General features: G+C 43.8%; 1 long non-coding RNA gene across 1 annotated transcript in view; it reads right to left on the reverse strand.

Annotated features, from left to right (window-relative positions):
• LOC125453614 (uncharacterized) overlaps positions 1-20,292 on the reverse strand; it is a 38,498-nt gene extending 18,206 nt beyond the window's left edge. The window contains exons 1-3 of the long non-coding RNA XR_007247789.2: positions 20,065-20,292; positions 15,920-16,084; positions 3,240-3,343 (exon numbers count right to left, since the gene is read on the reverse strand). This is a non-coding gene — a long non-coding RNA (uncharacterized LOC125453614). The remainder of the gene's footprint in view (positions 1-3,239; positions 3,344-15,919; positions 16,085-20,064) is intronic.
• Positions 20,293-21,502: the final 1,210 nt, after the last annotated feature.

Below are 21,502 nucleotides of genomic sequence, written 5' to 3' on the forward strand. Positions count from 1 at the left end.
CCAAGATGGCTTTCCATATTAAGGAGAGGTTCACCTGCACATCTGCCAATGTGGTATACTGTATCCATTGTACCCAGTGTGGCTTCCTCTACTTTGGGGAAACCAAGCGGAGGCTTGGGGACCACTTTGCAGGACACCTCTGCTCATTTCGCAATAAACAACTGCACCTCCCAGTCGCAAACCATTTCCACTTCCCCTCCCATTCTTTAGATGACATGTCCATCATGGGCCTCCTGCAGTGCGACAATGATGCCACCCGTAGGTTGCAGGAACAGAAACCCATATTCCGCTTGGGAACCCTGCAGCCCAATGGCATCAATGTGGACTTCACCATCTTCAAAATCTCCCCTTCCCCCACCACATCCCAAAACCAGCCCAGTTCGTCCCCTCCCCCCACTGCATCACACAACTAACCCAGCTCATCCCCTCCACCCACTGCATCCCAAAACCAACCCAGCCTGTCTCTGCCTCCCTAACCTGTTCTTCCTCTCACCCATCCCTTCCTCCCACCCCAAGCCACACCTCAATTTCCTACCTACTAACCTCATCCCACCTCCTTGACCTGTCCATCTTCCCTGGACTGACCTATCCCCTCCCTACCTCCCCACCTATACTCTCCTCTCCACCTATCTTCTTTTCTCTCCATCTTCGGTCCGCCTCCCCTTCTCTCCCTATTTATTCCAGAACCCTCACCCCATCCCCCTCTCTGATGAAGGGTCTAGGCCCGAAATGTCAGCTTTTGTGCTCCTGAGATGCTGCTTGGCCTGCTGTGTTCATCCAGCTTCACACTTTATTATCTTAAGTTTATTTCCGGAGATTGATGAATTGTTGACAAAGGGGAACCATACAAAGGCAGGTCCATAGGGCAATTGAGCTAAGTTATTGAAGGATAAAGGCTGAAAATAAGCCAGGGAAGAAAAGGAGAGATAGTGCAGCGCATTTCATTCTTATGATGGGACAGGGACATGATTGGAAAGTCCTATTATCGACTAAACCAAGTTCTATTCACCAATGAGTCCTTTGCACAATGACATGCACTGACTCACAAGCAACATCTCAAGTTTAAAGTTTGCAGCAATAGGCTGATATTATGAACTTTGGCTAAAGTGCCAATTCATGTCACTTTTTTTGAAGTATATTTCATCACAAGGCTGAGAAGGTTTTCTCGATGTATCTTATGAACTTACAAATTTAACGGTCTGTCCTATCTCATTTCGTCCCTCTAACCTGATTCTATAGCCATTTCACCATGCATCATTCCCATAAAAACTCACCACTGCCAGGATAACCCCAAATTGACTGACATCCCTGGCACCAATGCTACCTTTAAAAGGCTGGCCTGCCATAAAAGCACTGTCAGGCCAGACAGTCCTGCATAATTCATGGCAGTTGGTCTGAACATGGCGGAGAAGGAAAATTTGTCAACCTGCTTTGTGGGCAGAGACCTGGAGGTCCTGATGGTGCACAGGCCTCATGTCCTCGGACCAACAGTGCAGGCCACAACATCAGACCATTCTGTCCCATTCTGAGGTTGTCACTTGTCTTAGTGCAGTCTCAGGCATATGTAAGAATGGCCGGCACTGTGGGAAAAAAATCATAGAATGGTAGAATCATAATCCTACAATCCCTTCAGGGTTGAAACAGGCCATTCGGCCCAACAGGTCCACACTGACTCTCCAAAGAGCATCACACCCAGCCTCACCCTCTACCCTGTACCTGTAACCCTGCATTGCCCGTGGCTAGAACTATTGACCTTCTCCACTCTGCCAATGTGATGCCACTATTCTCTCTCTGATAACTAATACTCACTCTCTCTCTACTACTGTATTAACCTTCAACCAAGGCTCATGCTGTACCACTCCCACTATTACCCACACCCAACTCTGACACCATTGATGCTGCATACCCTCTGCTCTGCCAACTCACACAGCTAGGACACCTCCCTACCTTTAATAACTACCTCTCTCATTCCAGGAGGAAGATAGCCCGCAGTAGGGCAGAAATTGTTTTTTGATTGCCTGACTAACGGTAGTGCAACAGCTGCACCTTTATTTTTCTTGCAAAGCTCCTTTCATCCCTATCAATGCTGTTGGCTCTGTGAGGAGCTGTCTACACTCTTTGGCAAGGCAGCAGCAGCATCCAACATGACTGCCTCCTACTTGTGCCACAGATGCCAGGCAGCCAGCTCCCACCTCCTGGAGGAAGCTTCAGTGCCAGGCTTGTCTCCTAACTAATTAGGGCATTTGTATTTAAAAATAACATCACAAGAGCAACACAGTGATGCACAATATCGAGACCTAGAATTCATTCAGGCATCAGTTTCCCAACTCTGCTTTGAATATACTGCCCACTTATTTATATAAATTTTCCTTTGGAAGGCCCACATATTGTTGAAATGACACAAATCTACACCGCATGCGAGAAATATTTAGCATTTTTTTAAAAATCCATTTCTGCCATGGAGTAAATGTTCCAGCAAATGGATTTAAATTCAGTGTGAAATTGCACCAGTCAGACCATAAACCAATCTTCTCACATTCAGTTATTAACTGAACCTGTACATCTGAGGCTCTCTGTGTTTTTACATTGATTCACACACAAAATAATGGCAGAGATAATCAGCAACTTGCAGCTCCAAACTAATGCTTATGGAATTCAAATGAATTGACAGAATACTGTACGTTGCAAAGTCATCAGGTTGTAAGCGTCTGTAAATGTAATAAACATGTTTGAAAGGAAGCATAAATTTACATTAACATTATGAATAGAAAAGATTGCTTGAAATTGTTCATTAACAAAGCAAGAGGATACAAAACTTTTAGTCATTATCTGTAAGTGCTTTTCATACATTATTCTGCTTTTCGTTGATAAAGCATTGACTAAAGTGCTCTGGCAAATTGGTATTTTATGGCTTCTTATCTTCTGCTTTCTGCATCTCCTGACACACAGCAGTTACCCAGCAGCACTGTGTCTGCAGTTGACCTGCTTCTCAGGCACATTTTACTCATGCTCTGTTTGAATACAAAATTCATGTATTTTAATTACATTTAATTGCATGTCAAGACTGCTATTTAATGAAAAAATGCTTTGTCAGTTCATGGCATGTAATTGTGATTCTTTCTCTTCAAAAATTGAAGTGATACCAGTAAAATATTGCAGTTGAGAGACTGTATCCTGAATTCATATATAACCTTCTACCATTATGCACTGCAGTATTTTTGATTGTTTACATCATTCACCTCTGTTGCTTTGTGCTGTCCTCCTCCTGCACCTCATCACCCTCCAATTCACCAGATTTATTTTCACTCCATTTAAGATGCTCTTTTTGATAATGCTCTTCCAGCTGAAAATACAGAACAGACAAGGTCACTGATTTCCTCATCATTACATTTGTCACTGTTATATATAAAATGATTACTGCTGCCCTACTGAGAGGTGAGTTGGGTGATGTTGATCTTTTGTGTTTTTTCCCTGAATGGAGAATGTAATAAGATCATACCCAAGTTGCTGATAGAAGGCAGTTCACACCCATGTCAGTGAGCACAAACAATCTTTGTTAATTATGCACACTATCTGTGGAAGAAATTGAAAGACAACATCTCTGGAACCCAATTCCATAAGAACAGATGTCATCATGACAGAGATGCTTATGCACGTTGTTATTATCTATTATTACAGGAAAGGCAGAATTAACTCTTTACACCACAGATAAAACTCGAAGCTTTTTGGAAACTGAATGAAACTGATTATAATGGAGGAGAGGCAGAATTAATATCTTCCTTGTTAATCCAATGCAATTAAGAAACAATCTTCACAACCCAGTTATTAGGCTGTTTGCTTGAAACAGCTGTTGTATACAATCAGTGTTCTCTTGTGGAGGTCTCAGTTGGCTGGATAGCTGATTTGCAATGTAAAGTGATGCTGACAAGATGGGTTCAATTCCTGCATCAGCTGAAGTTCCTATGAAGACCTTGCTTGCTGATCCTTTCTCTTTATCCTAGGTATGGTGACCCCCAGGTTAAACCACCACCAGTCAACTTTCTCTAATGAGAGAGCAGCCTAAGGTCTGATAGGACAATGCTGACTTTTCTATTAGTGTTCTCTAGTATACAACTAAGGTTGCAAAACTACATCCTCTACGATTTACAAAGTCCAGTCATATGTATTTCGCTGACAACAAGGTGTAGAGCTGGATGAACACAGCAGGCCAAGCAGTATCAGAGGAGCAGGAAAGCTGATGTTTCAGGTCTAGACCCTTCTACAGAAATGGGGGAGGAGAAGGAGGTTCTGGGAGGAAAAGGGGGTTCTGAAATGAATAGGGAGAAAGAGTTGGGGGGAGGGAGGATAGAAGATGGATAAAAGAGAAGATAGATGGAGAGGAAACAGACAGGCCAAGAAGGTGGGGTTGGAGCCAGTAAAGATGAGTGTAGGTGGGGAGTGAGGGAGGGGATAGCTCAGTCCAGGGAGAATGGACAGGTCAAGGAGGCAGACGAGGCTAGTAGGTAGGAGATAGATGTGGGTCTTGAATTTGGAGGAGTGGATAGGCGGGAGGACAGGTTAGGAAGGCGGGAACGAACTAGGCTGGTTTTGGGATGCAGTGGGGGGAGGGGAGATTTTGAAGCTTGTGAACTCCACATTGATACCATTGGGCTGCAGGGTTCCCAAGTGGAATATAAGTTGCTGTTCCTGCAACCTTCGGGTGGCATCATTGTGGCAATACAGGAGGCCCAGGATGGACATGTCGTCTGAGGAATGGGAGCGGGAGTTGAAATGGTTCGCGACTGGGAGATGCAGTTGTTTATTGCGAACCAAGCATAGCTATTTTGCAAAGAAATCCCCAAGCCTCTGCTTGGTTTCCCCAGTGTAGAGAAGGCCACATCTGAAACAGCAGATACAATATACCACCTTAGCAGATGTGCAAGTGAACATCTGTTTGATGTGGAAGGTCTTCTTAGGGCCTGGGATAGGCCTGAGGGGGGAGGTGTAGTGGCAGGTGTAGCACGCCCTGCGGTTACAGGAAAAAGTGCTGGGCGTGATGGGGCTGGAGAGGAGTGTGGAGTGGACAAGGGAGCCCCGGAGAGAGTGGTCCCTCTAGAAAGCAGATAAGGGTGGAGAGGGAAAATGTCTTTGGTAGTGAGGTCGGATTGCAGGTGGCAGAAGTTTCGGAGGATGATGCTTTGGATCTAGAGGTTGGTGGGGTGGCACGTGGGGATGAGGGGGATTCTGTTTTGGTTATTATTGTGGGGAGGGGTTGTGAGGGATAATTTGCAGGAAATGCAAGAGACATGTTCAAGGCCATTTTCAACCACTGTGGAGGGGAAGTTGCGGTCTTTGATAAACAAGGACATCTGGGATGTCTGGGAGTGGAATGTCTCGTCTTGGGAGCATATGCGGCAGAAGCAAAGAAGTTGGGAATAGGGGATGGCCTTTTTGCAGGAAGGTGGGTGAGAGGGGGTGCACACTAGGTAGCTGTGGGAGTCGGTAGGCCTGAAATGGATATCGGTTTCCAGGTGGTTGCAAGAGATGGAAATAGAGAGGTCCAGGTGAACTTAAGGTTGGGGTGAAAGGTGTTAGTGAAGTGGGTGAACTGTTCAAGCTCCTCGTGGGTGCACGAGGTGGTGAAGATTCCCCAGTCCCCAACACCTCATCTTTACCATGGATGTCTAGTCCCTATACACCTGCATTCACCATACAGATGGCCTAAAGGCCTTCCTCTTCTTCCTGTCCCGCAGGCCCATCCAGTCCCCCTCCACTGACACCCTTATCGGCTTAATTTAACTCAACCTTACCGTTACCAACTTCTCCTTCCATTCATCCCACTTCCTACAGACAAAGGGGGTGGCCACGGGTACCCACATGGGCCCAAGCTATGCCTGCCTCTTTGTAGGATACGTGGAACAATCCCCCTTCTGAAGCCACACAGGCCCTAAACCCCGCCTCTTCCTTCGTTGCATTGATGGCTGTATCGGCGTTGCCTCGTGCTCCCACGAGGAGCATGGAGCTGTTTAGCCAGACAGCCTGTCATTTCTAACAGCAGTCCCCAGTCAGGTTGTGGGAGGCAGCCTTCATTCCGGGGGTCCCAGTAAATTAAGCCAAGGCCAACCTTTGATACTAGTCCAGAGGCTTTGTTAGGAATAGACAGCCACTCGAGGCAGTCAGAGTGCTGTCTACATGAGAGATGAGAAACCAAATTTTAGACAGCTCACCACCCATTTTGACATTTTCTGTCCGATTTTGGTTTGATTCCTCCTGAAACGAGAAAGAGGCATTTATTTCAGGAGATAAAAATGGGTGGCACAGCTATTGCTTTTGATCCAATTGGGGCGGTGGCCCGAGTAGTGATGAGGCAGCACAGAAGGAATGCAGGGTCAGTTCTGAGGAAGGGTCACAGGACCCGAAACATTAACTCTGTTTTTCCTTCGCAGATGCTGCCAGACCTGCTGAGCTTTTCCAACACCTTTGTTTTTGTTTGTGGCATTGGAGTTGGGATGGGTTGCAGTAAATGGAGGATGATGTTTCAAGAAATATAAAAGTTGTAGAGCATTAGCCTTAGAAGGAGATGGGTACAGGAGAATGAGTGTGAGACATCAGAGAGAAGATAATGGAAGTGGAGAGGTCATTGTCCTTCTTACAGTGCTGGGTACTTTTTTTTCTTTATTCATTCGCAGGATGAGGGCGTCGCTGGCTAGGCAGCATTTATTGCCCATCCCTAATTGTGCAAAGGGCAGTTAAGAATCAAACACATTGCTCTGGGGCTGGAGTCACTTGTTGACCGGATCAGGTAAGGATGGCAGTTTCCTTCCCTAAAGGACAATCCTCTAGGTTGTTATAAACTACACCAGCCCAGGCAGCAACTTTGGGCTAGGCTGTCATGGTTTACTGTCATGGTCTCCTCTGCAGTTTCTGGGAACATCCTGCCTTTGCAGCATGCCTTCTAGCAGCACCTCCAAGTCTCTGTGTGCAAAGCAGATGACTAATAGTCCTTATCTGCCATGTCAGGGCAAATGCCAGGAACCACGCAGGGCAGTTCTGGTCTGACAGTATTTTTCAGGTAAATAATGGCTTTAAAAGATGCTGCCAGTGCCAGGGATGCCCTTCCATTCTGTGATATCCCAGCAGTGGCGACTGGTTCCATTATGGCATGTAGTAAAATCAGGCTAGAATTGGATGAGAGGGAGTCAGTAGAGGTGGGGTATGTATTTAATGACTGATGTTTGCTAAGATATGGTGGGAAAACTTCACAGTGAAAAACTTAGCCAAACAAAATATAAGATTCAGCCCTTTGTTTCCAAATTTCAAGACTCGTTTGCTCTCTGGGATCCTACACCTGATACAATCTGCTCTGCATGTGACAAATATATATTTCTGTGTTCATTGCCCAGTCAGGGAATGAGAATTTATAATTTGGATGGCATGGTATTAAGAAGAGCAGAGAGTACCCACTCTTTAACAGAATGGCCATTTGCTCCATCGAATGAACACAATTGGGATGGAGTCAATTTCATTCAGGAACAGGACAGATGGAGGTGCAGCTCAAGCTTGCTGAAAAACCTGAGGCAAAGTATTTCCAGAATCACCTACAAGCTGTATGAAGAGATCTGCCCAACTGGCATTATCAAATTTTGCCTGCCATAACATGGGGCCATTATTCAAACTTCCTCTCACCAAAATACCAGCCCCTAATTTACCGGCCCATTTGTGAAACATCCTATTATTGGCCAAAAGTACTGACAGCCCTTGATAGCAAAGTAAGGATTAAGGTTTCAAAGTATTTTTCATTGCTTGAACTTCCCACAGATTTTATTTTTGATTAAGGTCACCTGTTGTTAACTGCACCTCGGATTTTAAGTGGCTAGTTTTTGATTTTCAGGAGTTCATTTATCAACCTTACTAACTTCTTCATTAGGGTATACAATCACTTAGTAACAAAACCTAGATTGATGGCAGGGTGATTGAATGTTTGGGGATATGATGCCAATCAAGCAGGCTACTTTGTGATGTATGGTGTCAAGCTTCTTGAGTGTTGTTGGAACTGCATTCACGCAGGCATGTGAAAAGCATTCCATTACCTGACTTGTGCCTTGTAGATGGTGGTTAGGCTTTGGGGACTCAGGAAGTGAGTTACTCACTGTAGGGTTCCTAGCATCTGACCTGCTCTTGTAGCCATTGTATTTATATGGTAAGTCCAATTCAGTTTTTGGTCAATGGTAATCCCAGGATGTTGATGGTAAGGGATTCAGTGATGATAATGCCATTGAAGTCAAAGGACATTGGTTAGATTGTCTCTTATTGGAGATGTTCATTGTCTGGCATTTATATCATGCAAGCCTGGACATTGTCCAGGTCTTGTTGCATTTTGACATGGACTGCTTCAATATATGAGTAGTTTTGAATTCTGTTGATCATTGTGCAATCATCAGCAAACATTCCCACTTCTGACCTTATAATGAAGGAAAGGTCATTGAGGTAATCTTACATGGAAGCAATTAAAGGCATCATAGCTATAAAATCAGATTGAGGTGACCCTGCCAAATGGTAACAAGTTTACCCTCGGCTTTTAATCTGAGGACATAGAAGAGATGGGGCCACCAGAAAAGCAATGACAGATCCAGCAGAGAGCAACTGGGAGGGAGAGACAGCACTTTGGTGCATACATTAGAGCCTGGAAGCAGTCACCCAACAGTAGTATGGATTGTCATGGGCCTGGTATCAAGGAGGGCTTAACTCCCAAACATTACATCACTGTAATGTTTCACTCCCTCCCTCCTCCTCTAACCAAAGTGAAAAGGGGGAGGGAGACAAGCTACTGGGGAATTTGCTGGTAGCAGAGTGAATATAAGGCTTTGGCTCAAGAAGCTTCGTGAGCAGCAGTTTAGCAAAAAGTACAGGTAAGCTCAGGTAAGGTCCTTTTTAACTTTCCTCTGTAGTCTTAGGGCATTTGAGATGGTAGTTAGAACACAGAACATAGATCATAGAACAAAGAACATAGAACAATACAGTGCAGTACAGGCCCTTCGACCCTCAATGTTCTGCCGACCTGTGAAGCCAATCTGAAGCCCATCTAACCTACACTATTCCATTATCATCCATATGTTTAACCAATTACCATTTAAGTGCCTTTAAAGTTGGCGAGTCTGCTACTGTTGCAGGCAGGGCATTCCATGCCTTTACTACTCTCTGAATAAAGAACCCACCTCTGACATCTGCCCTATATCTATCACCTCTCAATTTAAAGCTATGACCCTTCATGCTAGCCATCACCATCAGAGGCAAAAGGCTCTCACTGTCTACCTTATCTAATCCTCCAATCATCTTGTATGTGTCTATTAAATTGCCTCTTAACCTTCTTCTCTCTAATGAAAACAGCATCACGTCCCTCAGATAATAAAGTGTGAAGCTGGATGAACACAGCAGGCCAAGCAGCATCTCAGGAGCACAAAAGCTGCTGTTTCCGGCTGAGACCCTTCATCAGAGAGGGGGATGGGGAGAGGGTCCTGGAATAAATAGGGAGAGAGGGAGATGCAGACCGAAGATGGAGAGAAAAGAAGATAGGTGGAGAGGAGAGTATAGGTGGGGAGGTAGGGAGGGGATAGGTCAGTCCAGAGAAGACGGACAGGTCAAAGAGGTGGGATGAGGTCAGTAGGTAGGAAATGGAGGGACAGCTTGGGGTGGGAGGAAAGGATGGGTGAGAGGAAGAACAGGTTAGGGAGGCAGAGACAGGCTGGGCTGGTTTTGGGATGCAGTGGGTGGAGGGGATGAGCTGGGCTGGTTGTGTGGTGCAGTGGGGGGAGGGGATGAACTGGGCTGGTTTTGGGATGCGGTGGGGGAAGGGGAGATTTTGAAGCTGGTGAAGTCCACATTGATACCATTGGGCTGCAGGGTTCCCAAGTGGAATATGAGTTGCTGTTCCTACAACCTACGGGTGGCATCCTTGTGGCACTGCAGGAGGCCCATGATGGACATGTCATCTAAAGAATGGGAGGGGGAGTTAAAATGGTTTGCGACTGGGAGGTGCAGTTGTTTATTGCGAACTGAGCGGAGGTGTTATGCAAAGCGGTCGCCAAGCCTCCGCTTGGTTTCCCCAATGTAGAGGAAGCCACACCGGTACAATGGATACAGTATACCACATTGGCAGATGTGCGGGTGAGCCTCTGCTTAATATGGAAATTCATCTTGGGGCCTTCCCTCCATACCAGGCAACATCCTGGTAAATCTCCTCTGCACCCTTTCCAATGCTTCCAAATCCTTTCTATAATGCGTCTACCAGAACTGTACGCATTACTCCAAGTGCGGCCGCACCAGAGTTTTGTACAGCTGCAACATGCCCTCATGGCTCTGAAACTCAGTCCCTCTACCAATAAAACATAACACACTCTATGCCTTCTTAACAATCCTATCAACCTGGGCATCAACTTTCAGGGATCTATGCACTTGGACACTGAGATCTCTCTGCTCATCCACACTACCAAGAATCTTACCATTAGCCCAGCGCTCTGTATTCCTGTTACTCCTTCCAAAGTGTATTTCCGCATTAAACTCCATTTGCCACCTCTCAGCCAGCTCTGCAGCTTATCTATGTCCCCTCCTGAGGATGTGGGAGTTCAGGGATAATTCCATCATCCCTGATAACAACGCCTGTGAGAAGTGCACTCAGCTGTAGCACCTGGAAACTGTGTTAGGGAACTCAAGCTAGAACTGGATGCACTCAGGATGTTCTGAGATGCTGAGTACATCATAGGTAAGAGTTTTAGTGAAGTGGTCAGACCTAAGGTGCAGGCAGCGAGTAACTGGGTGACCACATTGAAGGGTGAAGGGGTTAGGCATAATGTAGGAATTCCCTGTTTCCATTCCCCTCAAAAACAGGTATACCATTCTAAATACTGATGGGGGGATGACCGTTCACAGAAGGCAGTATAGCCAGATTACTGGCACTATGACTGGCTCTGGAGCACAGCTGGAAGGGTAAAAGTAAACAGGACCTTAGTGATAGGAGACTCAGTAGTTAGGGGGACAGACAGGAGATTCTGTGGCCGCAAACGTGAATCCAGGATGGCGTGTTGTTTCCCCGGTGCCACGGTCCAGGATGTCCCGGAATGGCTGCAAGGGGGAGGTTGAGCAGCCAGAACTCATTGTGCATGTTGGCACAAATGGCATAAGTGTAAATAGAGGTGAGATACTGCAGAGTGATTATAGAGAGTTAATAAAATTAAAAACCAAGACCTTGACAGTAGTAATCTCCAAATTACATCCAATGCCATGTGCTACTGAGGGTAAGAACAGGACAATATGGCAGATGAATGCAAACCTAAAAAAATGGTGCTGGGGGCAGAGATTCAGATTTCTGGATCATTGAGATCTTTACTGGGGCAGAGGTGGCCTGTTCAAGAGGGATGGGTTGCACCTGAACTAAAGGAGGACTAATATCCTGGTGTCAGAGATAATGGGAACTGCAGATGCTGGAGAATTCCAAGATAATAAAATGTGAGGCTGGATGAACACAGCAGGCCAAGCAGCATCTCAGGAGCACAAAAGCTGACGTTTCGGGCCTAGACCCTTCATCAGGCCTAGACCCTGATGAAGGGTCTAGGCCCGAAACGTCAGCTTTTGTGCTCCTGAGATGCTGCTTGGCCTGCTGTGTTCATCCAGCCTCACATTTTATTATCCTCTAATATCCTGGTGGGCAGTTTTGCTAATGCTACAAGAGAGAGTTTAAACTAAATTAGAAGGAGTTAGGATCCTCAACAGCAGGAAGGCAAGTGTGAAGCTGGAAAGAGATACAATAATCAGAAATAGCAAGTTGAAGAGACAGTTCAGGCTGGAACACAACAGGGAGCGAGGAATGCCTGTTGGTTTAAATTGCGTCTATTACAATGCAAGAAAGTTGGCAGGTAAGGCCAATGAACTCAGGGCACAAATAGGAACATGGGACTGGGATATTATAGCCATTGCAGAAACATGGCTAAGGGAGGGACAGGACTGGTAGCTTAATGTCCTGGGCGGAGGTGTTGTAGACAGAGGTGGAGGAAAGAGGGGAGAGAGAATTGCATTTTTGATTAAGGGGAGTATCAGAGCAGTAGCCAGAGATGAAATAACTGAGGGATCATCCAGTGAGGCTTTGTATGTGGAGCTAAGAAATAAGAAGCGGTTGTCATTAGGGTTGTACCATTGGCCCCCAAATAGCCTATGGGAATTTGAGGAACAAATGTGCAGGGAGATTGAGGAGACTTGCAGGAGCAATAGGGTTGTCATAGTAGGAGATGTTAATTTTCCTAATATAGACTGGGACTTCCACAGAGTTAAGGGCTTAGATGGGGTGGAATTTGTTAAGTATGTCAGGAAAGTTTCCTCAAGCAGTATAAACAGGGTCCTACTCAGGAAGGGGCAAAACTCAACCTACCTTTGGGAAATAGAGCAGAACAGATGACTGAGCACTTTAGGAGCAGTGAGAGGGACAAAACTGGTCCACAGGTTCAAGTTTTAAATTGGGGCAGGTAAATTTTGGTGGAATTAGACAGGCAGTTTACAGGGGTTGATTGGAATTGCTTTGTTTGCAGGCAAAGGAACCTCTGGCAAGTGTGAGGTTTTAAAAGTGTGATAGCTAGAGATCGAGGTTTGTATGTTCCTGTGAGGGTTGAGGGTGAAGGTCAAGGGAGGTAGAAGTAGTGAACCCTGGATGATGAGAAATATTGAAACTTTGACCAGAGGGAAAAAAGAAGACTGTCTCAGTTAAGGGAAGCTGGATCAAGGGAATTCCTGGAAGTATATAGGGGATACAGGTGTTTACTGAAGAAGGAAATCAGCAGGGCAAAAAGGGGGCACGGGATAGCTTTGGCTGAGAAGATTAGGCTGAATCCAAAGAGGTTCTTCAAGTATACTAAAAGAAAAAGAATAACTAGAGAGAGAATAGGACATTTCGATGACCAAGGTGGACATGTAAGTGTGAAACCACAGGAGATGGACGAGGTCTTCAATGAGTATTTTTCCTCTGTGTTTACCATGGAGAAAGACATGAAAACTTGGGAACTTGGGGAAGTTAGCGGTGATATCCTGGGGGCAGTCCATATCACAGTAGAGAAAGTGTTGGAAGTATTAGAAAGTATGAAGGTGGATAAATCTCCTGGTGCTGGCTAGATATATCCAAGACCCCTGCAAGAGGCTAGAGAAGGAACTGCGGGAGCACCTGGCTGATATATTTGCACCATTGTTAGCTGCGGGAGAGGTTCTGGAAGACTGAAGGGTAGCGAATGTTGTACCCTTATTCAAGAAGGGCTGCAAAGAAAAACCTGGGAACTATAGACCAGTAAACCTAACATCTGTGGTGAGTAAGTTACTTGTAAAGATTCTGAGGAATAAGATGTACATGCATTTGGAGACAGGGTTTGATTAAGGAGTAGTAAGCATGGCTTTATACATGAGAGATCATGCCTCTCAAATCTGTTGGAGTTCTTTGACACAGTGATCAGGAAGGTTGATGAGGGCAGGGCGGTAGATGTAGTTTGTACAGAGTTCAGTAACGCCTATGATAACGTTCTACATGGTAGTTCAGTGGTTAGCACTGCTGCTTCACAGCACCAGGGACCGGGTTCAATTCCACTCTTGGATGACTGTGTGGAGTTTGGACATTCTCCCCATGCCTGTGTGGGTTTCCTTCGGGCACTCTGGTTCCCTCCCACAGTGCAAAGATGTGCAGGTTAGGTGAATTGGCCACGCCACATTGCCCGTAGCGTTCAGGGATGTGTAGCTTAGGTGGGTTATAAGGGGATGAGCCTGGGTAGGATGCTCCAAGGGTCGGTGTGGGCTTGTTGGGCTGAAGGGCTTGTTTCCACACTGTAGGGATTCTATGTGAATGACTTTGAATTTTGCCTTATCTAAATCTATGTAGGCTACTTTGGAAGATCAGAGCACATAGAATCTGGGGAGATCTATCAAATTGGATGCACAATTGACTTGATGGTAGGAAGCAGAGAATAATAGTGGAAGGATGCTTGTTGGACTGGAGGTCTGTGGCTAGTGATGGACCTCAGGTCAGTGTTGGGTCTCTTGCCGTCTGTTATCTATATCAATGGTTTGGATGAGAATGTACAAGGTATGATTAGTAAGTTTGCAGATGACATGAAAAAAGGCAGTATCATGGACTGTGAGGAAGGTTATCAGAAATTGCAGCAGGATCTTGAGCAGCTAGGGAAGTGGGCTGAGAAACAGCAAATGGAATTTAATATAGATAAGTGTGAGGTGTTGCATTGTGGAATGTCAAATCAAGGCAGGAGTTTCAGGGTGAATGGTAGGGTCTTAAGGAGTATAGTGGAGTAGAGGGACATTGGAGTTCAGACGCACAGTTCTGAAAGTGGAGTCACAGGTAGACAGGGCAGTGGAGAAGGCGTTTGGCACACTGGCCTTCATGAGGCAGGGCTTTGAGCATAGATGTTGGGATGTTATGTTGTAGTTGTACAGGACATTGGTGAGGTGGCACGTGGGGTATTGTTTTCAGTTTCAGTTACCTTGCTACAGGAAAGATATTATTAAACTGGAAAGAATGCAAAAGAAACTTACCAGGATGTCGCCAGGACTCAAGGGACTGAGTTATAGCGAGAGCTTGGACAAGCTAGGACTTTATTCATGACAGCATAGGAGATTGAGGGGGGATCTTATAGAAGTGCACAAGATCATGAGAGGCATTGATAGGGTGAAGGCTCGCAGTCTTTTTCCCATGGTTGGGAAATCAAGGATAAGAGGGCATCAGTTTAAGGTAAGAGAAGAAAGAATGAATGGGAACCTAAAGGGCAACTTTTTTTTAACGCAGAGGGTGGTATGTAAATGGAATGAGCTGCCAGCGGGAGTAGTTGAGGTGGGTCCATTAACAACGTTTAAAATGTACTTGGACAAATACATGGATAGGAAAGGTTTAGAAAGATATGAGCCAAGTGCAGGGAAATAGGGTTAGCGTGTTTGGACATTTTGTTTGGCATGGACCAGTTTGGACTGAAGGATCTATCTCCCTGCTATTGGACCTTATGACAGATCCCCCACCTGACAGAGTGGCAGAAAAATCATAACAATGAATTTTGTTGCAAAGTCTACATTTGACTTAGTATGACATCTAAGAGTCCAAGTTGGTGGAATCAGGGAAAAACTGCAGTTGGAGCCATACTGGTTACGAGAAAGGTTGCTGTGGCTGTTAGAGGTCAGTCACCATAGTCATAGAGTCATAGTCACCGAATCATACAACGTGGAAGTAGATCCTTTGGTCCAACTTGTTCATGCCAGCCCAGGTTTCAAACTAAACCAGCCCCATTTACCTGCATTTGGCCCATGTCCCTCTAAACCTTTCCTATTCATGTATCTAACCAAATCTTCTACAAACTTACTGGAAAAAGCTGTCTAACTGGAGATTTGTTTTCATGATGTCAAATGCATTATTTCATATATCAAAATGCAGACTTCAAATGATTTTTTTGTTCACATTAGCAGAAAAAATCACCACAGTTGACCATAGTAACCTAAGGAATATTTGCTCACCTCAGCTAGGTGCCTCACTAAGAGTAAGTCTGGGCTTTCACGTCGAATCAAAACACTTGCTAAAACTTGGAGACAGTTTGCATACTTGTCTCCTAAGCTGAGAGATGGTGTGGGACTGAACATAACAAAACCAGGTAAATCAAATGAATATTGCAAGTTGTTTTACAGAAAGCAAACTGCACTTCAGAATTCCTGTACAGTAGGATTTTTTTTTGAATTACTGGCATACTTATTAAAATTTGTTCATTCGACACCACTCTAATTGAATGTCACAAGTTGAGTTCAGTCCCAAATTTTGAAGTACAATTCATGCAATATGTCAATTTAACAGTTATTTCTTTAAGCTTTGAGTAAATTAATTGACAAATCATTTTAAAGCATTAAAACTTTGTTGATTACTTACAGCTACAGGACATCTCCTCAGAAGTTCTTCAAGTGAATATCCTAGGCCCAGCAATCTTCAGCTGCTTTATCAATAATTTAATCATAATTACTTCATCTTAAGATCAGAAGTGGACGATTGTACGATGCTCACCAGTGTTCACAACTCCTCAGGTACTGAAGCAATCTATGTTGAAACGCAAAAAGACAAGGACAACATCCAGACTTGAGATAAAAATGGTCAGTAACATTCATGCCACATAAATGCCAGCCAATGGCCAATTTAAACATGAGACAATCTAACCACTCCCCATTGACATTCAATAGCATTATGATCACTGAAACCCCCTCCGCACCCCCCCCCCCCCACCACGGTCAACATCCTGGGGGTTACCATTGACCAGAAACAACAACAGGTCAGTAGCTAGGAAGACTGCAGCAAAGAACTCACTGCTTGATTCCCCAGAGCTTGTCCACCATCTATAAGGCACAAGTCAGGAGTGTGATGGAATAATCCCCACTTGCATGGGTGAGTTCAGTTTTAACAACACTCAAGAAGCTTGATGCCATTCAGGATAAAGTAGCCTACTTGATTGGCACCATATTCACGAATATTCATTCCCTCCATCACAAACATTTATTGGTAGCAGTGTGTACTGTCAACAAGATGTAGCGCAGAAATTCACCAAAGATCCTTAGACAGCAACTTCCAAGCCCATGACTACTTTCATCTTAAAGGACAAGGACAATATATATATGGCAACACCACTGCCTGCAAGTTCCTCTACAAGCCACTCACCATCCTAACTTGGAAATCTCTTACTTTGCCGATCCTTCACTGCTGCTGTTCCAAAATCCTGAAATTACTCTCTAATGGTTACGTGAATCTACCTACAACATATGGAGTGCAGTAGTTCAAGAAGTAAGCTCACCACTTTCAAGCACAACCATGATAGACAACAAAGACTGGCCCAATCAGCAACATTCAAACTCCATGGCAGAATTTTTTTTAAAAATCATCATTTTAATGTGTGGTAGTAGAAGGAAAATATTCTGCCTGGAAGTCAGTGGTGAGTGGTGTTCCACAGGGCTCTGTCCTTGGGCCTCTACTGTTTGTAATTTTTATTAATGACTTGGATGAGGGGATTGAAGGATGGGTCAGCAAGTTTGCAGACGACGAGGTTTCATTGACAGTGTAGAGGGCTGTTGTAGGCTGCAGCGGGACATTGACAGGATGCAGAGATGGGCTGAGAGGTGGCAGATGGAGTTCAACCTGGATAAATGCGAGGTGATGCATTTTGGAAGGCCGAATTTGAAAGCTGAGTACAGGATTAAGGATAGGAGTCTTGGCAGTGTGGAGGAACAGAGGGATCTTGGTGTGCAGATACATAGATCCCTTAAAATGGCCACCCAAGTGGACAGGGTTGTTAAGAAAGCATATGGTGTTTTGGCTTTCATTAACAGGGGGATTGAGTTTAAGAGTCGTGAGATCTTGTTGCAGCCCTATAAAACTTTGGTTAGACCGCACTTGGAATAGTGCATCCAGTTCTGTTCGCCCTATTATAGGAAAGATGTGGATGCTTTGGAGAGGGTTCAGAGGAGGTTTACCAGGATGCTGCCTGGACTGGAGGGCTTATCTTATGAAGAGAGGTTGACTGAGCTCGGACTTTTTTCATTGGAGAAAAGGAGGAGGAGAGGGGACCTAATTGAGGTATACAAGATAATGAGAGGCATAGATAGAGTTGATAGCCAGAGACTATTTCCCAGGGCAGAAATGGCTAACACGAGGGGTCATAGTTTTAAGTTGGCTGGAGGAAAGTATAGAGGGGATGTCAGAGGCTGGTTCTTTACACAGAGTTGTGAGAGCATGGAATGCATTGCCAGCAGCAGTTGTGGAAGCAAGGTCATTGGGGTCATTTAAGAGACTGCTGGACATGCATATGGTCACAGAAATTTGAGGGTGCATACATGAGGATCAATGGTCGGCACAACATCGTGGGCTGAAGGGCCTGTTCTGTGCTGTATTGTTCTATGTTCTATGTTCTATAATAATATTGAACACTGGAACTGTAGAACTCTATACGGAGATATATTATGGGAGTGAAACTTGTTTAATCAAGTAATTGGTGAACCCTTTTAAAGCATTATAACTTTGTTTATTATTTACAGCTCCAGGACATCATTTCAGAAGTTCGTCAGGTAAATATCCTAGACCCCACAATCGTCAGCTGCTTTATCAATGACAACTTTCATTCATTCATCATAAGGTCAGAAGTGGAGATTTTGTTTATGATTCTCCTATGGTACTTCTCTCATTCATGCTAATAGTGTGGCCTTACCAATATACAACTATACGAACACATGAATTAGGAGTAGGCGTTGGCCATTCAGTTCCTTTAGCCTATTGAATAAGATCATTGCTGATCTGATTACTTCACATTCTTGCCTATTCCCTAGTATTCACTGATTGTAGAACAACATGAAATAAGAAACTAACACAACATAAGCTATTCAATAAGGGAAATCTTCTGTGGACAACATGAACTTTCAGTAAAGCAGAGCTACTACTGACAAATGACTTGTTTTAAACATTAACATATTAGTTTTTGTATTGTTACTTCTGTTAAACATAAATAGGTTTTTCCTGTTATTTAAAACCTTTCATTTCATGGGTGAGCAGTTTCCAGTCTTTTCTTTATGTTGCATTCTCTGTCTCATTTCTATCATACTTCCCAAAAAAGTTGCAACTCTTTGCTGTCAATTTGAATATTCTGTGGCTTTCTGTGAGCTTACTTCTTGAACTACTGCACTCCATATGTTGTAGGTAGATTCACGTAACCAATCTGAAACACATTTAAATTATCTTCCTAATGGCAATTAGATTGGTCTGAGTATGATCTTTCCACAGCAAAAAAACAACAACCAACTAGAACAGATTATCTTTATAAAAATATTGCGAGTAATTACCATAATCACAAAGATGGAGATCTGAAAAATTCACCTCATTTCCAAAGACGTGAAAAATACATCTTACAATATTGAGAATGGTAGAAGAGACTTGCCTTTTTGACAGAGGTTATCTTATTCTATTAGCTGACATGAGTTTGCAGGCTTTGACATTCAAATGATCATAGTGTTATGCATGCATCATTGCATCTTTAAATGTAAGAGCATTAGATGTATTGCCCTTAGCACTCAGTTAGCTCCATCTTTCCTTTTAAGATGTGCTGCACTGACCTAGATACAGCCTATTGATGTCAGTTCCACGTTGGAGAGCACAATATATGCATAAAGACTAAAATACACGTCCTTTCTCTCAAATTAAATAAACCCGAAGGCTGTCTGTGGCAGATCCATTGTCCCTTCAGTTGCTCTGTCGTGCAGCACATTTTAAACAGAATTGAAACAATGAATAGCTGCAAAGAAAATGTATCCTGTTATATATGTAATTAACATATTCATAGCAAATTTAAAATGAAATCAGATGAAGGATCAACACAGATCATGCTTTTGTCTAGCTTCTTTTTTGATTGATAATTGTCTCATGCTTAGCAATTGATCTCTATCATCTTCTCCCTGATGTTTTACCTTTTTGACGCTATGTTTTTGATGTCATGATGAATCTCGAATCTGCGCAAACCCACATTTTATTTGCAATGAAGACATGATAAGTTTTATGTTTTGAATTAGCTCTTGTATAAAGATAGCATACTTTAGATCAAGTTTTACATCAGACCAATGTCTGTAGCCTGGCAAAATCTCATAGCGGGGTATTCTCACTGATAGATGCATCTGTATGAGCTGTGGTCACAGTGTGGAAACCGTGACTCAATAATAAATACTGAAAGCCAATCCATTTTTCTAAAGCTGTACTCAGTACCATGATTCAACAGATCAAATCAAATTTAGCATTTGGACTCAATGCATCAAATAATGTTATTTGACATGTCGTACTCTATACAGTCACAATTACATTTATCAATGTGAGGACTCTTTTCCATTTTATATTTATATTTGTAAAATAAATGGAAATTGAATTATTTTAACAGGATCTTATCTGCTGCATATTTTCTGCATTACAAATTATCAATAATCAAAAGATAAACAGAGGGATAGAACATTATGATCTCTTAACTAATCCATCTCAAAAAATGTACAATCTCTCACCACTGCAGTATCCAACAGTGTCTTGCTCTGCAGAGATCTATTTTGCACGCTGATCACATTTTAGAGTTGAGTGGAGGGGAGGAATGTTAAAAAATAAGCTGGCATCTTCTAACGTTGCTCAGAGAAGTTTGTGTCTTTTCCCTATAAAAAAGAGCATTGTTGGAAGTACTGTTTTTCTGTTGAAAAAGTAAAATCAAGGCTCTGTCTCCCTTCTTGGGGGGACTTAAAAATGCCAGTGCATCTTAGACAGACGTAAAAATATGAATTAGGAGCAGAGACTGGCTGTTCAATCCCTCAAACCTGCACCACCTTTTATTATGATTATGGCTGATCTGATTATGGCTTCAACTTTTGCATACAGCCCTAATACCTTTTGTCTTCCTTGTCATTGAAGATGAGCAACGTGGAATTTTTTTTTATTCTGAGATGATGAATATGCAATATCAACATGAGTATTTATTCAAATGCTTTTAGGAGTTAACAAGCAGGACAGATAATGAGGAAGCAGTGAGTAGAATACATTTGAATTTTCAGAAGGTGTTTGATAAAGTACCACATGCTGGTGTAAGATACATGATTAGAGTCATGGTGTTGGAAATAGTATGTTAGCATGGACACAGGATTAGCTAGTTAATAGAAGCTAGAGAGTTTGGATAAGCAGGGGGGTGGCATTTTCAGGATGGCAACCTGTATCTAGTGGCTTGACAGGGATCGGTGCTGGGGTACAATTGTTTGCAATGCATGCTAATGACTTGGAAAGGGAAGAGAACGCATTATAGCTAAGTTTGTGGGCCAAACAAAAATATATAGGAAGACAAGTGGTGAGGAAGATACACAGTGTCTGCAGAAGGATATAGGCAACAAACTATAGATGCTGGAATCCAAGGTTGAAAAACAGGAGCCTGGAAGAACACAGCAAACTAGGCAGCATCCGGAAGAAAGGAGAAGTCAATGTTTTGAGTATTACCCTTCTTCAGGACTAGATGTGGCGATAGGAGGCACAGCAGATAAAGGGAGGGGATGATAGGTGGACACCGGTAGAAATTACGACCTGGTTGGTCATTGGAAGGGTTGGATCTGTAGGGGAGAGTCAGCAGGTGGAACGGAAGGGAGGACGCGAGGCTAGAAAGGGTGCCGTGGAATGGTTGGGAAGGTTATTTGAAATTAGAGAACTCACTGTTGTGTCCTCCAGGCTGTGGAGTGCCCAGGCGGAAGATGAGGTGTTGCTCGTCAAATTTGCATTCTGAATCGCTACAACACTGGAGGAGGCCGAGGACGGACATGTCGGAGGGAGAATGGGGGGCTGGGGGTCTAGGCCCGAAACGTCAGCTTTTGTGCTCCTGAGATGCTGCTGGGCCTGCTGTGTTCATCCAGCCTCACATTTTATTATCTGGGGCTAAACACCTGTTCTTACATTCCTCATTGCTCCATCCAATAG

The sequence above is a fragment of the Stegostoma tigrinum genome, chromosome 6, assembly GCF_030684315.1.
Source record: "Stegostoma tigrinum isolate sSteTig4 chromosome 6, sSteTig4.hap1, whole genome shotgun sequence".
Taxonomy (NCBI): Eukaryota; Metazoa; Chordata; class Chondrichthyes; order Orectolobiformes; family Stegostomatidae; genus Stegostoma; species Stegostoma tigrinum.